The 16,444-nt window shown below is 47.6% G+C and overlaps 1 long non-coding RNA gene across 2 annotated transcripts; it reads right to left on the bottom strand.

Moving 5' to 3' along the window:
• Positions 1–3,619: 3,619 nt before the first annotated feature.
• On the bottom strand, positions 3,620–5,235 carry LOC148042475 (uncharacterized). Of its 2 annotated transcripts, none has more exons than XR_015695122.1 (3): positions 5,067–5,235; positions 4,359–4,528; positions 3,620–4,147 (listed from the first exon to the last, which is right to left on the bottom strand). It is a non-coding gene; the product is annotated as an uncharacterized LOC148042475 (long non-coding RNA). The 2 variants fall into 2 exon arrangements; XR_015695123.1 differs by having other exon boundaries at positions 4,359–4,509.
• Positions 5,236–16,444: the final 11,209 nt, after the last annotated feature.

The following is a 16,444-nucleotide window of genomic DNA, read 5'->3' as shown; positions in this document are numbered from 1 at the left end:
GGGGACTTCAGATGGCCATCCCTAGGTGGGAGCTCAGAGGCAGCTCAGGAGTTTATGGCCCCCAAAGCAGCCCTGGGCCCAAATCATCCAGGACCAACTCCTAGCAATGGTAAAAGAAGTCTTTAACTTACAACTATTTCTCTATTGACCCTTAAGAGTTATAATGGCACTGAGAAAAGCGATTTATGACCATTTTTCTCTCTTATGACGACTGCAGCATCCCCATGGTCACATGATCCAAATTTAGATCCTGGGCAACTGGCATGTATTTATGATGGTTGCAGAGTCCCTGGGTCATGTGATCACCATTTCTGACCTTCTGACAAGCAAAATAAGTGGGAAAGGAACATGCCTCTGAATGACTTTCAAGATTTATTGAGCTGAAAAGGGAGTTACAAAAATTACACTCATTCAACCATTTCCCATTTCCCAACATGTTGATATAATTTTCTTTGACTCCTGCATACTAGCTAAGTGGAAATAATTAATGTCTTCTTTCAAATAATAGGAAATTTTACAATTCTTTCAGTATCATGGCCTTATGTCTCACGCTTTTACATTTATTCTGTCCGTAAGCTGCTCCTTTCTGTTCAGGTCTGGCCTCAGAAGGATAATGTAGCACTTGGGGATGAAGATGCAGTCCAGCAGACCAGCACTGGAGGCCAGGATGGAGAAGACCTGCACAGCCACCATGTATTTCCCTTTGGTGCTCAGGTAGGTGGGCACAAAAGTCACCCAGACACTGCAGAAGACCAACATGCTGAAGGTGATCAGCTTGGCTTCGTTGAAGGCCCCAGGCAGATTCCTGGCCAGGAAAGCCACCGTGAAGCAGATGGCAGCCAGGAAGCCCATGTAGCTGAGGGTGACGTAGAACATGACAACAGCCCCTTCATTGCATTGCAGGATGATCTCTCCAGGCTGGGACTGGAGGTCAGAATCAGGGAAGGGGGAAGAAACTCCCAGCCAGATAGAGCCAGTGACGTGCGGTGAAGCTTATGGCTGGTGAGGCAAAAAGAAAGAAAGCGGCTTTTGCCCCCCCCCCCCCAGCAGCTATGTCCGAAATAGAGGTGTTCCACGCCCCACAGCTATGTCTGACCCAGCTGTGGGGCACGGGGCGCCTCTATGTCAGACAGAAGCGGTGGGGCGCTTTCTTTCGGCTTTTGCCTGCCCCGCAGGGCAAATACTTCCACCTTGCAGGTGCCGGAACCGCAGGCCACCAGGAGTACGTCCCGCCCGCAGCAGAAGAGTGGTGGTTCCTGCCCAAGCTGGAGTGACAGCTGCAGAGGCAAAAGGCGAAGAGGGATGGGATGTTCCAAGAGGCCCTCTCCCCTTTTTGCACTCAGCAAGCCAGGCCTGCAGCGGCAAGAGGCTCAGCTCCGCTTCTATCACCCCCCCCCCACTCCAGAGAAGCCAGCCGCGGGCAAGTCTCTGCAGCCCCAGAAGGAAATGGGCCAGCCCCGCTTCCCTCCCCAGACTTTCCGGGAGCGGAGGACCCATATTCCATTCCCCCTTCCAAGCCCCGAGTGGCTAGCCTCGGCTCCCGTTGCTTTTTCCCAGAGCTCCAGCAGGCCCACCGAGGAGGAGCCCGGACAAGGCTGGAGCAAGAGCCGCGGAGGCAAAAGGCTAGACACTTGGGGCTTGGAAGGGGGAGCGGAATGCGGGTCCTCTGCTCCCGGAAAGTCCAAGGAGGGAAGCGGGGCTGTACCGTTTCCTCCCGGGGATGCTTGGAGATGGAACCAGGGCTGCGGAGACTCACCCGCGGCCGGCTTCTCTGGAGCAGAGGGGGGGTGATAGAAGCGGAGCTGAACCTCTTGCCGCTGCGGGCCTGGCTTGCGGAGTGCAAAAAGGGGAGGGGGCTCTTGGCACCCCACCCCCACCCTTCTTCGCCTTTCGCCTCCGCAACTCTCGCTCCAACCTTGTCCGGGCTCCTCATTTGAAGACGTCAGCTTCTTTTTACCACTTTAAATATTCTTCAGGGAACTATTTCTGTTTCAACTGGTGAACCAAATAATACATACATGTTGCAGTGAATTTTGGGAAGTGTTCAAGAATAACTATAATTTTCTATAGGAAACTGACCATTTCAAAATGATGTCCCATATTACTACACTTATATACTCAGTCAAACATCAAATATCACTTTATAGCTGCATATTATAGGGGATGGATGATTGGAATTTTGAATTCCTCCCTCCTGCCCCCTCCCTTGGACCCACCTTTTCCAGCTGTGTCAGAGGATCATTTCAACTCTCCTCTTGTCCGCCATGATGAAAATGTAAAAAGAAAAAGGCAACTTAGGCAAGACCTGCTGCTCCCAGACCAGGAGGCAGAGAACCACGTGCCTCCTTTGCATAAGGAATTTTAACTCTGAGCAAGGGTTAAAAGGCAAAAAATTCCTTATGCAAAGGAGGCCCGTAGTTCTCTCGCCTCCCCCTGCAGTTAGCACTAAGCAGAATCATTCTGGCAGCAACTACCTTAGCCTTTTTCCTTTTAATTTTTCTTTTCTTTTCCTCATGACACTGGTGAGGCCCCGCCTCCCCTGCTTTCACATCCCTGGATAGAGCAGATGACAAGTTGGACAACAGAAGAAGAAAGGATGATGGAGTTGGCCAAACGCTTCCCCAACCATCTCTTCACTCGGTTTCCTGGACGCCCTTGCGCTCCTCCCCCTTTTGGCACAGGGGCAAAAAAAGGTTCAACATCACTGGTATAGGGCCTCCTGCTTAAGCAGGGGGTAGGACTAAAAGACCTCTAAGGTTCCTTCCAGCTCTATTCTGATTGATTGATCTACTTGACTAGCAGACTATTTGTGTAATGAGTTCCCCCATAATTATCCACAGCGGTGGGATTGGTGGCCGGGAGCCAGTGGCGGAGGCAGGTATAGCAATTAGGCAGGTATGGCGGTGTAGGTATAGGCAGGTATGGCGGTGGTCTTCTCCCTCGGCCCCGGGATGTGGCGAGAGTTGCTGCCGGCAGGCTGTAACACCCACCACCCAGCGAGGGCAGCGGGCCATCTGCCCGTCCAAGGCCTTCCCAGCTGACCCGGAGCCAGTCGCGGCGCACCGCTCTGGCGGAAATGCGCCCGACGGGGGCCGGAGCCATCCAGGCGGCAGTCCCCTCCCGGAACCCACCTCTCCGCGAGGGGGCAGCGGGAGGGAGGGGATCCGCTGGCACGGCACGGCTGACCTCAGCCGCCGGGTTGAATCCTCCAGGCGGACTGCATGGACCCAACCCGTTTACCTCTTAACGGTTTCACACCTTCTTGAACTCTCTCTTCAAAGTCCTTTTCAACTTTCCCTTACGGTACTTGTCAACTATCGGTCTCATGCTGGTATTTAGCCTTAGATGGAGTTTACCACCCGCTTTTTTCTCTTGAATCCAATCTTTCCTGACCTCTCTCCTTTTCTAAGCCTAATGGAAGCGGGACCCACTTAGAAACAAAAACCAACCTGTGTCTGTTGTGAAATGCACAAATGGCCTAGCAAGGATATCTTAAATTGTCTGGGACAGAGTCAAAATGAAAACAACTCAAATTTCAACAAATTGAAAGAGAAGAAATACATTATTGCTGGTAAAAGAAGACACACAAAGTAGATAGACAGATCTCTCCTTCTTGTATTTTAATGGGATTTTCTTTATTTCAGTCTAGAAGTTGATGAGAATTATTCAGAGCCAAATCTGACGTCTTCGCAAGGAACTGTACTTGACCTGGGAGGAGAGTCCCCTCCAACTAAATGAGGACCCCAAAGGAGGAAAAGCAGCCAAAGAACCAAGAGGAGAAGCCATTTCAATGATCAAAGGCTGGAAAGAGTCTCAGGAAGAGGAGATCCCTCCCTTCCCATCAAAGGATCCCCTCAGGAAGAAAGCAGAACAATGCATGGAATGTGGAAAGATCTTCACATTGAGTCCTTCTCTTCTTTCCCAGGAAAGGCTGCAGAAGGGAGAAACCATCTGAATGTGAGGACTTGGTGGGAGCTGCAGGGAGAGCTTCACCTGGCTTCCCAGAGGGAGAAACCCTGAACAGGAGATGCAGGAAGGGTGGAAAGAGCTTCAGAGATGGGATCTGTTTGTTTGCCATTTGCCCACTCTGCTTCTGCCTAAACAGAGTGGCGATGGAAGAGAGGCCTTGGATGCTGCTGCGTTCCTGCTGCAACGGAAAAGAGTCAGGTTCTAAGTTTGGGAGGCTGTGGGGTGTCTTTCCCCCAGGGTCCCCCGTGTTCTCCCTTTCAGAAAGGGAGGGGGAAACCCTTTTGATTCTTTCTCCATCCCAGGGAATATTTTGCACCCCATTGAAACTGGGATTCACACCAGGGAGAAAAGCTTAGCTATGGGGCCCTCTAATTCCAAGGGGTACCTACTGGTTGGTCTGTCTTCTTCATCCTCTCCTGGACCTCTTCCCATAGTTTCTGGCTCCTCTGTCGGTCCCTTTTACGACAGGCAGCTTGATGGAGTACGTTCTCTTCACTTTTGATCTCCCTTTTGGTGAAGAGGATCTTCTTCTTTCGAATCCTGTCGTTTTTGGGGAAATCTGGGTAAGGAGATGCAGGTGCTCAGCAGCGTTTAAGCTCTCCCCCAGATGAAAGATTTCTCTGGTTGACAGAGCTGGTGGAGTCTCCTGGCCATGAGGCATCTTCTCACTGAGGCCCCAGGAAAACCTTGCTCTATATTCTCCCTGCCCACTCACCAAGATGTGAATAAGTGCCACCAAACCATCTTCAAGGTTCGCCGAAGAGCCAATGGAAAGGAGAAGAGCCAATGGAAAGGAGAAGAGCCAATGGAAAGGAGAAGAGCCAATGGAAAGGAGAAGAGCCAATTGGAAGGAGAAGAGCCAATTGGAAGGAAAAGAGCCGATTGTGGGGAGTCAACATAGAGGCAGAAGCTGCAGAAGGAGGGATGATTAGTGGGTCAGGAACAGCCTGGCCACTGACCCCTCCCTCTGTGCCACCTGGAATCTGCAAAGATGCAGGTCTGTGTTCTGCATATCCCTACATCTAGGCGTCCATGACTAAAGGAAATCCTTCCCTTTTCCTCTCAATGTTCCAGCCCAATCCAAAACGTCAACTCACCACATCGCTCTTTTTTCTGCAGCTCCACATCCACAGTAAAAGTCACAGATGTCCTCTTGGGAGCCTTGGTGACGTCCTCCAGTCGGCAGGCTGGAGAACTGGGAGCATCAGCTGCTGGGCCCCTCACCTTCTCCCTTCTCCCTCCGAAACAGGAGAAGCAGCTGAGAAATGCCCTAGAAGAGAGAAAAAGGGATGTAAGTAAAGGGAACAACTGAAGCCTGTTTTCCAGAATCTCCCTGACTCAAGAAACCAGAGTGGGAAAATAATACTCTTGGCTTGAGCTCCTCGCTTTTAACCTGGTTTTGGTTTTACATGACTAGATATGTTGAGTTGATCTAATTTTAAGAAGGTTTTCTTAATTCAGAGGTCTACTATGGACCTCGCCCCATTCCTAAGAGGTCTGTAAAGGGGGCGTGCATAATAAGCACACCAGCACACCTACCTTCCCTGTCTTACTGACCCCATTTATCTGTATTTATTTCCGTTGTTCCCTTGTTTATCTTCATACCTATACTTGTCATCTTGTACATGTTTGACAAACAAACAAATAAATAAAGATGCTATGTGATCTAATCATATGGAAAGTAATTAAACCAGGCTCTTCGTGCCAATTAGGAATTAAAGAGAAAACTGCCCTGAAAAAAAATTGGGGACAGTTTTTCTTTCCTAAGAAGATAAGAAACGGCTGTTCCCACCCGTGAAATTTCCCACCCTCTGAGAAGATGGCTACAAAATTGGGAAGAGCCCAGGAGCCCTTCTGAAGACTACTGGCCTCCTGAAAGCCATCTTCACTCAGATGATTGACAGTTAACAGACAGTTGAGCTGGAAGGATGACATCATCAAGCCAGTGGAATCCCAAGGAGATGACCTGGGATCCAAGCTCACCTTCTCCACCTTTCCTACACAAATCAACACCAGGCCAAGGCCTCTGGGAAACGACCAACAGATCACCAAAGCTGCCTATTTCTCATCTTTTGGCTCTTTTGTTGTAGACTGCCTCTTCATATGGAAGCTCCACTAAGCTAGATGTTGGAAGGCAAAGGTTTCCGGTCTGTTCCCAGCTGGGAGTCACCACCGAGGCTAAAAGAAAGTTTCGTGAAGACAGCTGCCTGGAAGTTATGAGTTTTTATTGAAGAAAGAACGAATAGGAAGGGTGAGACACAGCTCTGTCGTTCCCGGGTCTGCAGCAGACCATATGCAGTTTGGTTTCCCCTTTTATACAGATTTTCTTGCTTCAGGCTCTTGTGTAAATTCGGATTTTATAAAGTTCTTTTATTCCGGATGATTGTTCTGATCTTGATTCTCTTGTCTTCGGATTTCGTCCATCCGGTGTCTCGTCCTTGGGCTAATCCTGTCCTAAGACACGCGGAGGAGGGTGTTTTCCTGTTTGGGCGCTTATACCAAGGTGTCTGCTCTATGTAAATAGTCATGACGTTTGTGTTATCTTGGGATTGGATTTTGTCTTTGTGTTATTCCGACTGGTCATTGCTAGACTTGGGGTTTTCCCCCCAACTTCCTAATCCTATTCTCTCATGTTCCTTTTGTGACTGAGTGTAACCTTTTCCTGGCTACGGGTGGGGCTTTCTCTGGCTGTGGCTCCTGGCTGCGTGTTTATTAATTTGTTTCTGTACATGCCTTCTGGGTTATTTCTGCTACCTTACTACAATCCCTCATTCTGAACTGGGGCAAAATAATTGATGTCAATTATTTTCGCCCCTCGGTATCGTTGGGTGCCTCGTCTGGGTATCCTTGAAAGTCCTGGTCTATCTGGATCATCCTGAGGGCTGCTTGGCGATGCTTTGTTGTCCTTTGTGGGGCTTGAGAGAGTTGGCAGATCCTCAAGCAGGCTAGACAAGGGGGAATGCAATGGCAGAGACAAGGCATGAGGGCTCCTATGACACAGGCTGCGACGATTCCTGCCAGGAGCACTTTTAGCCAATGGAAGTCTGGTAGCCAGGAATAAATCCATGACCAGGGTGGGTCATGGCCTATATTCTGAGCCAATTCTTTTAAGTGGTGGATGCCCTTCTCTACAATTTCAGAGCTTTGATCTAGATTGAAGCAGCACAGCCCTCTGAATTCCGCGCATCCATGGTTATGTTTCAACAATAGGAAGTCTATTGCTGCGCGATTCTCCAAGGTGGCCTCTGTAACTTGTCGCAGCTCTCTGTTCAAGGCATCCAGTGCCTGGGAAGTCGAATTTAAACCTTTTGCTGGGGTACATGCCAGGCTATTCAAACTTCTGGAATTCGCACTGCTAGCCCTGGCACTCCCACTAGTGAAAATGCTCATGGATGTCATCGGCTGATTGATTGACAAACGCTGAGGCCAATATTCTTTGATCTTTCTGACAGTGGAGGTCTGGGCGGGCATATGTGGCGGCCGCTTCCGACAAGCGTACTCAGAAGGCATCCAGATTTTCCACTTCTCTCTGTGGGACCCTTTGAAATTCAGCCCAGTTGAGGGGCTCCGTCCCTATTTCCTCTAGGGCCTCTATTGGGTTTTTCTTTGCCCTACTGTATTCATCCCAGTGATTTGCATCGTTATAATCCCAATCGGGGCAGTGTAGGGGCCAAGCAACCCTTGGCCGGGCTACTTGCCCCGGGGCAGCTATGACGGGTCGTTTGGCAATTAGCTCAGTTGTTTCAAATAGTTTGAGGAGCTCGTCTTTCGTTAAAAGAACGGGCAGCAACTGGGTCATGTCTCCCCATGAGGGGTTATGACTTTCCACTATGGACCTTATGGTCTGTATCACTGTTTGAGGATCGGCCCTGAATGTGGGGGTGTCCCTCTTCCAGATTACTAGGTCTGAGGCCAACAATGGGGTATGTGTCAGTACATACTCTAACTGTCCCCTATTCCTTCCTGGTACTGGTTTACTTAAGAGGGGAGCCATGAAATGTACTCCTGTTTCTTCCTTCTCAGGGTGTTTATGGAGTATGGAGTAGTTTATTTATATGCCGCCCTTTTCCCTGGGGGGACTCAGGGCGGCTTACAATTCAAAAGGAGGGGAAAACAAACAGATTAACACATAAGACAGTACATCATTAAAAGCACAACATTCATACAATTCGGGTGGGTTACGGTCTTTAACCCCAGGCCTGACGGGATAGCCAGGTTTTAAGGGCTATGCGGAAGGTCTGGAGGGTGGTGAGGGTACGAATCTCCACGGGGAGATCGTTCCATAGGGTCGGAGCTGCCACCGAGAAGGCTCTCCTCCGCGTGGTTGCCAGTCGACATTGACCGGCAGATGGAACTCGGAGGAGGCCTAATCTATGGGATCTGTTTATCCGTTTTCTCCAGAGGTTTCTCTAGGGGGGGGGGGGTCTTTAAGTCTAGCTAGCTCGGCCCAGCAGTACCAGTAGGGTAAGTGGCTAGATTTAATTCTAGGTCTAAGGGATTTCAGGATTTTAAAGTTAAATGAACAGCTCTTTGGCCAAATTGGTCTCCCAGTTTCGTCCTTGAGTAAAGCCCATTCTCTACATATCTTCTTTGCTTTCCTTTTTTTTTCATTCAGGCGAGGACGGGCATCTGCTTTTTGTCCCAGGCCCCCCAACAGCTCCCTTAGGGGGGGTTTCCCTGGCTGCCCTTGAGCTACCATTTCCCATGATCCCGCTCAGATGTGGCGCTCACTTCATCCTAGCCGGGCTTGCCGCTTCGTATTCCCCGCTTCAAAATTCGCGTCCTTAGGGGACCTTTTCTCACCCCTCCCTTTTAAAGGGACTTTTTCTTGCCCTACGGAGGGAACTCTTTCGCGCCCTATGGAGGGACATTTCGAGCCTTTTCACGTTCCTCACTGCGGGAACCTTCGCGCCCCTCTACACGGGATCTTTTGCGCCCTTACTCGCAGGGACTTTCCAACAGTTTTCGAGTCCTGGGGAAAGACTCGGGAGGACCGGCCGTGCAACTACCCAGGAGGGGTTCTGTCATCAGCGGGTATGCGCACCTCCTCTTTTCCTTTCTCTACCCTTTCTGGGCTTTAGGTACAATCTACGATTTTCCTGGGATTTGTTTTCCCCCACTCGGAACGTTACTTTTTAGCAATCCCCCCCCCCCACTTGTTGCCCGCTCGGCTGCTTTGATATCCCTTTTCGCAAATCAGTTTCCACACCCCAACAAGAACCCCCCCCCTTTGCTTTCTCACCCCTGCCGGTCACTGCCCTTTCGGACTAGCAGCAGGCTGAGGTGCGGCTGAGGGTTAGGCAGGGGAGGTGGATTCCGATCGCTACTTGTGGATCTGAGCCTTCTAACACACACACACGCACATGCACACACTCTTTTACTCCCCGTGTTACCCTAAGCAAAAAAATTTGGAGCGGTACTCATCTCCTTTCAGGCAGCTGTAGAGTTCAAACTCCGGATCTCCTTTTACTACCCTTTTTAGATGTGCTGGGTCGTGGAAGTCCTGCAGACGAAAACATCCACAGCCGGCAAGAGAGCAGCGATTCCTGGGGGCCGGCTCGGTGGATGGGTGAGCTAAGAGTCCCTTCGTGGGTCGCCAATTGTTGGAAGGCAAAGGTTTCCGTGCTTATTAATTTTTCTGTACATGCCTTCTGGGTTCTTTCTGCTACTTTACTACAGCTCCCACAGCTTACTCCTGAACTCCTGAAGTGTTGGGTCAGAGGAAGAGCAGGGAAGCGACTAAGGGGGGGTGAGAGGGACAAACAAAGACCCCTTTACCTGGATGCAGATTAAAAAGGGGGAAGATTCACACACACACACACACACACACACACACACACACACACACACACACACACACACAAAGTTTGCTTCCCTGCCACCCTCCCCCGCCCCCCTTCCAAGGGCATCCAACTTTGGAGCCGCTGCTCCTGGCCTCTCCTGCCCCGGGAGTGGAGCCGGGCGCCGGTTCTCCCCGCCCGCCCCCTGCAACCAGTGGTGCCCGATCCGGTCCTCCCACGCCGCCCCCTCCGCAGCGACCGCCCACCTGCCTTGCACAGTCTGCGGTGGGGAGGTGCCGAGAGAGGCTCGCCCTGTAGCCTCCTGGTGTCCCCCCCGTGGGCTCAGACCCCCCTGGGCTTCTCCGGCTCTCAGGTCTGGAAGCCACCCCCGACCCCCACAGATCCTCCAGCCTCTTTCCTGGGCGGGGGCGCAGGAGCCTGTGGAGCCGGAGCCCCGATGTGGCCTGGGAGGGAAGAGGCGCAGGGAGCCCCTGCCCGCCATCCCCGCAGCCCCCCTGGGAGGAAGCCTGTCTGATCCCTCGCCCACCCTCGGCACTCCGACCGGCTCCCTGGCAAGGCTCCCGGCCACCCCCGAGGAGGCTTCTGCAGGGACGAGGCGGCGGGAGGGCCGGGGGCTCAGGCAGACTGCCAGCAGGGGGTGGCACTGCCCGACCAGGGCGCGAGGAAGCGGAGCAGGACAGGGGCTTGAGTGACAGCTGTCTGTCTGGGGGAGCAGGGAAGCGCGTGCACGGAAAGAGACTTTTGTGTTGGGGGAACAAGGGGTGCCTGCTGGGGTGGAGATCAAAGCCAGCTGAGGGACTTTCTGCCAATCGCGGGAGTTTTAATTCCACCTTCAAAATAAAAGCCAAATGGCTGACTTTGGGCCAATCATCAGGAGACACTTGAGTTCCAGTCCTCCAGTACTTTTTGATGGGGGGCAGAGGGGCGGGGGAGAGAGCTTGAAACATGGAAATATTGTCTCAGATGAATGTTGGATAACAGAATTGGGGATTCCTAGAGTGTGAGAAGGCTGCGTGTCCAATATTGTGTGGTGGGATGGAGGAAAGTGAAATTGTGGGGAAATGCCTGTTCCACGTTGAGCAAAGCCATAGGTCTCTGTCTTCTTCTGCTTGTGGGAGAACCAGAGGCCTCTGTGTGGTCACTGAATCTTAGACTGATCTTGGTCTGATTCATCAGAGCTTCTCTTATCTCTTTAAAATAGCATTTTCAGAGGGATTCTATTCCCGATTAGGAGCCATTCAGAAACCTAAACATTGATTCCCAATTGATCTGCAATATCTGTGGTTGGAGAGCAGAAGAGCTTCCATGGGTGCCTCTTTCTAAAAACTTTGAAGTCCCTCCTCTCTTATTCAGCCCCTTCTTGGACCTGGATGAATCTTATGCAGCATTGAAGGTTTGTGATCTGGTCAATGATGTGGTTGCCTTTAGACAGGATCCCTTCAACCTCCTCCTGGGGAGAGTCTCAAGATCCCCTTTCTCTGGACATCTTCTCCAGCCCTTCACAGACAAGACAAGCTTGGAAGAAGAGCAGAGAAAATGCTTTAGGTCGAAATTGTAGAGTGGGAAATTAAAGGGCCTGAAAACTACTATTTTATTTCCCTGGTTAAGCAAAGAAAAAATATACAGTGAAAATTTCTTTACATATTTTATTTTTTATTGAATTTATTATTATCATTTTGCTGTGAAATACATATTAAAAAAACAATTCCAAACTCAAATCCCAAACAGCTCTTCTGCTGAACACTTTCTGCAAATGAGGTTTTATCAGGAAACCAAGAAAGAATTCTATAAGAGGGATGAAGATTTCCCTCCCCAGCTGAGAGCCAGTCAAACATGGCATTTCACATCATCCCGGCATTCTCAGGGAGAGGATCAGGCAACCAGGCTGGTACTTTTTTCCCCACAGCTTCCTCCTCAACCCTTTTCCTGACCTCTCCCTCTCCTTCTCCCCCTCCCTCCGTCCCCCCTCTCTCTCACACACAAACACTTTTAGCTGTAGCAACAAGTGCCAGAATTATTTTTTAAAGATCTCACTTTCAGTATCTGTTGCTGAACAGCAAATTCCTCTGAATTACTTTCAGCAAGGTTTATTAAGTTGAAAGAGAAGAGAGCTAGAACAATTCAATAATTTCCTATTTTGAAATATATGAATATTTTCTTTGACTCCTGTATACTGTCTAAATGCAAAGAATGTCTCCTTTCAAATAAAATAAACTTTAACAATTCTCCCAATATTATAATGGTATTATATCTCATGTTTTTACATTTGTTCTGGCTGTAAGCTGCTCCTTTGTGTTCAGGTCTGGCCTCAGAAGGATAATGTAGCACTTGGGGATGAAGATGCAGACCAGCAGACCAGCACTGGAGGCCAGGATGGAGAAGACCTGAACAGCCACCATGTATTTCCCTTTGGTGCTCAGGTAGGTGGGCACAAAAGTCACCCAGACGCTGCAGAAGACCAGCATGCTGAAGGTGATCAGCTTGGCTTCGTTGAAGGCCCCAGGCAGATTCCTGGCCAGGAAAGCCACCGTGAAGCAGATGGCAGCCAGGAAGCCCATGTAGCTGAGGGTGACGTAGAACATGACAACAGCCCCTTCGTTGCATTGCAGGATGATCTCTCCAGGCTGGGAGTGAAGGTCAGAGTCAGGGAAGGGGGGAGAAGCTCCCAGCCAGATGGAGCAGATGATAATTTGGACTGCAGAAGAAGAAAGGATGATGGAGTTGGCCAAACTCTTCCCCAACCATCTCTTCACCCGATTTCCTGGTTTTGTGGCCAGGAAAGCCAGCACCACCGTGATGGTTTTGGCCAAGAGAGAAGAAACAGCAACTGAGAAGATGATGCTGAAAATCGTTTGTCGGAGAAGGCAGGTGGCTTTCCTTGGTTGACCAATGAAGAGAGAAGGAGACAAGAAGCAAAGCAGGAGGGAGACCAGGAGGATGTAGGAGAGGTCCCGGTTGTTGGCTTTGACAATGGGAGTTTCTCCATATTTAATGAAGATGATTAAAACAAGGACTGTAGTTAGGAACAAGAGCAGGGCAAAAGAGACCAGGATGATGCCCAGATGTTCTTCAAAAGACAGGAAGGCAATAACTTTGGGGATACATTGGACTCTGGCCTCATTTGGATATTTGTCATCTGGACACTTGGTGCATTTTTCTGCATCTGAGAAACCAAAAATCAATTTTCTTTAATATTTTGTTCCTTTTATTTTTCATTAAAAATAGCATGAGCAGGATGTAATTTTTTTAAACTAGCTAGGTATATGAAGTTGAGGAAAGTCCATGGGTGTTAATTATTTCTGGTGTAATGTGTAATGTAATTCATAGGAAGCTACATTATTACAGGTTAATAATGAATCATATAATCTTTTTATACAAATATTTAGAGTCCTGCCACATGGCAGTTAATATACTGGACTTAGAGGATACCTACAGTATCCTGTAACATCTGGAAGCTATATGGAATTCAGGAGAAATTCCCTAACAGTGACAACAATTAACCAGTGGAACAGCTGGCCTCCAGAAGTTGTGGGTGCCTCAACATTGGATGTTTTTTAAGAAGAGACTGGATAGTCATTTGTCTGAAATGGTATTAGGTCTCCTGCTTGAGCAGGGGTTAGCACTAGAAGACCTCCAAGGTCCTTTCCAGCTCTACTCTGATTGATTGATTGATCTACATGACTAGCGGAATATTTGTGCAATGAGTTGCCTCCATAACTATCCACAGCACCACATTATGGAACAGTGATAACTTTTCAGTGATCCTCAAGGTGAGGATCCAATATACAGTGAATTGCCAGGTCTTTCAGAAGGTGGACCTAATTCATCAAGTTTCAAAGAACTCGGATGTTACTAGAAAGGTGAACTTAGCAGCACATATCCAGACTAAAAAGCAGGAGAGATGCTTCCTCTGCTATTAGTAAAGCTTGCCCAGTCTCCCAACCACTCCTCCCATCTTCTCCCAGCCCCTCCTTCAAAGACTTTTTGATTTACTTTCTTTTAGATAAGAAATTGTGCATGTTAAAAATTAAAAAAAGGTGAGCTTGTGTCTTTTAACTTGCACTGTCATGAAAATGTTCTGGATGGATCCAGTTCCACAAAACCTCCCATTTTCCTCAGTGTGACCCACCTTCCTGAGTGGAGAAGGTCCCCTCCGGACAAGGAACGCAGTCATAGCAGCAAACTGGCTCTCCTTCTCGAGCCCTCTTGACAAATCCAGGATGACAATTTTCCGCACAGTTGGACTGAGGCAGAGACTGAGCAGAAAAATGAAGAATGCCAAAGAAAATGTGTTAGTAGTCAACATTCACGGAAAATAGAGATAGACACGGACATTAGCCAAATAGCAATAGCAATAGCAATAGCAGTTAGACTTATATACTGCTTCATAGGGCTTTCAGCCCTCTCTAAGCGGTTTACAGAGTCAGCATATCGCCCCCAACAACAATCTGGGTCCTCATTTTACCCACCTCGGAAGGATGGAAGGCTGAGTCAACCTTGAGCCGGTGAGATTTGAACCGCTGAACTGCAGATGAAGTCAGTCAGCTGAAGTACTGCACTCTAACCACTGCGCCACCTCGGCTCTGGTCTTCATGTAAGTAAATATAAAATACCTGACTACTACTAAGAAGATGCAGGAGGTATAACTAACTACTGGCAGATTCTTCATTTAGTTCCTCCCTTTCGCTTTTGGCATTTAACATTACAATAAAGGACTTTTCCACTTAATAAAGTCAGCAGAGATGGAATTGAAAAAAGATTTACATATGATGATATATTAAAACTGAGAATAAAATTTATTGTAAAAGATTTAGGAAATTTCTATTCCATTAGATTTTTCAATAAAGAATAAAACTGTGATGAAGAAAGAAACCTCTGACCAGTAAGATCTTGAAAGATTTCCATAAAACATGGCAAAGCCCCTCTACTCACTGTCTGTTGAAGAACTACAATCAGATAACACCAACTGGCATGGGATGCCAACCACACTGGAGACTCTCAGCTTTGCCCACTTGAAATGGGACCTCAGGCTTTGGAAAACAGAGAAATGACTCCAAAATTTATCTCACCTTATTGAGCAACTTTAGCCGTGAAAGAGCATCTTGGTTGATAGAAAATCTCTGTCTTATAAAATACGCCAGATCCTCTCTCCTGGGATCCTCTTTGGGGAGAACCAAGAAGCTGAGAATGAACAGATCTGCTCTTATCTCTCCATTTTGGTCCAAGTATAGTTTAATATTAGAAATATTCCAAAATTCATTCTTCTCCAGAAAGGGATGAAACTAGAATGGGAACATCCAAGAATTTGAAAAGCAGAAAACTTTTTTCTTATCCCAGATTGAATCTTTCTTCTACAATTGTCTAATCTCCAAATATGGTTAAATAGGATACAAATACTGCCATTATCTTCATAAGCGAATGAAAAAGTTTGAGAAAAAATTGTAAATCATTTAGTGACAAAATATAAAGAAAATATAATCAACACAATTGGTCAATTATAGGGAACATTCTAGAGCAAATGGCAAATAAAATGTACAGAGAAAAAAAAGATGATCCATAAACTCTTTGAAAACAGCAGGTTTCCCAGAAAGCATGGGTTGATCAAGAAGAAAGTTGTCAGGCTAATTTTCTCCCTGGTCATCCTGATGGAAAACTTCTCTAAATGTGCTAATTCTACTTGATTGTAATACAACAATTAAATTTTTTTTGCAGATCCGAAAAAACAAATCTCCCACCAGCTCTTTTCTCAGTCTGAAAAGTTAGTGAGGATCCTGAATTTCTTTCTCTCCCATTATGCAGCTGCAGGATTCTCCCCTCTTATCTGATCCCTCCCTAGGCAGCCTCTCTTCCCCTCATCCCAAAAATCATTCTCACACATCATTACTCTTCCTAAATAGATTGTGGGAACTCTGGTGATAGAACTGGATTTCAGTAAAGGACTCAGAAATAATTTTGCGATAGGATTAGAAACCTGAGGGGTGGATGGTATGATAACTAAGTGGATAAAAACTGTCTTCAAAATGATACTCAAATAATTTTTAACCCTTTTTAATCTTTCTTATGAAACCTAAAAGTGATGGATACAAATTTGCCTTTGGTCATCAATTATTCTATGTTGTCATTAATACGGTAATGAATAGGATCTTAGAATAAGCTAATTTGATGTGATTTAAAGAATATAAAGTCTTTCAACTTAGAAGCCTTATTTGAAACTTCATTTTAAAAGTTTGATAAAATAACAATGGTTTTAAATCAAGTTAAAGGCGATAATTAGAAGCAAGCAACAATTGTTGAATCGGATGGATTGGATGGATGGACTGGAACTTAATTTGCTGCTGGCATCCTTGAAGGAGGAGTCTGGTTTGAAGGCAAGCTGCTTGGAGATGGCTGGAGAGGCCATGGACCCCGAAGACTCAAAGTGGACGGAACGGATGACTGATGAAATGGATCCTTTTGAGAAGATTGAGGGAGATTGGGGAATGGACTTGCCATATTTAACTGGAAAACAAGTCTTAAGAGTTGTGTTTGTATTTGTATTTGTATTTGTATTTGTATTTATTTGTCTTGTATGCCGCCCACTCCCGAAGGACTCCGGGCGGCTCACAATAGACAATGGAAGGGGAAATAACTAGACAAAGACAACACTTTAAAAAAACCCAGCAACATTCACAGTT

Source organism: Thamnophis sirtalis, unplaced genomic scaffold (genome assembly GCF_051295495.1).
Source record: "Thamnophis sirtalis isolate CommonGarterSnake01/CBP01778 unplaced genomic scaffold, rThaSir2_p1.2 scaffold_15, whole genome shotgun sequence".
NCBI lineage: Eukaryota > Metazoa > Chordata > Lepidosauria > Squamata > Natricidae > Thamnophis > Thamnophis sirtalis.
Note: the sequence above shows the minus strand (reverse complement) of the source record. Positions and strands in the feature narration are given on the sequence as shown.